Genomic DNA, 809 nt, shown 5'->3' with positions numbered 1-809 from the left:
ATGAAAAATCATCGCTTGCGTAACACCATATGATATGCAAAGCCTAATGCTAACTTGGTATCCACGTGTATGATATTTAATGTGCTCAAATAGGTAGATGAAGTGTAAGACAAAGATTCTTATTCATCCTCTTGTCTTTTGTGAACTATAGATTGTAGGGGGAATTGATGCAATGTGTGACTATGGCTGCTATTTGCTTCATAGGGGACATTTGCGATGATTAAATCGGATATGATCCTTACAGCATAATTGATAAAGGTGCTGGTGATGACGATAGCCTTTGTGATTTTGGTTTAAAAGACAATGAAAATCTTTATGGTAAAACGGCAATGGTTTCATGGTAGCTAATGAGATGGTGATGATTGCATGGTGCTGATGAGATGATGAGGGTTTATGGTGCTGATGAGATTGTGCTGGTTTATGATGCTGATGAGATGGTTTTATGATGCTGATGAGATGGTGATGGTTTATGGTACTGATGAGATGTTGATGGTTTTATGGTGCTGATGAGATAGTGATGGTTTATGGTGCCAATGAGAGGGTGATGGTTTATGGTGCTGATGAGATGGTGATGGTTTTATGGTGCTGGTGAGATAGAGAAGATTGAATGGCACTGATGGGATGATGATTGTTTATGAAGCTGATGAGATGGTGATGACTTTTATGGGGCTGGTGAGATGGTGATGACTTTTAATGGGCCGATGAGAAGGTGAGGGTCTATGGTGCTGATGAACATTGAAGGTTTTATGGTGCCGATGAGAGGGTGATGGTTTATGGTGCTGATGAGATGGTGATGGTTTTATGGTGCT

Source organism: Branchiostoma floridae, chromosome 10 (genome assembly GCF_000003815.2).
Source record: "Branchiostoma floridae strain S238N-H82 chromosome 10, Bfl_VNyyK, whole genome shotgun sequence".
In the NCBI taxonomy this organism is placed as follows: Eukaryota; Metazoa; Chordata; class Leptocardii; order Amphioxiformes; family Branchiostomatidae; genus Branchiostoma; species Branchiostoma floridae.
This window is presented reverse-complemented; position numbering follows the sequence as displayed.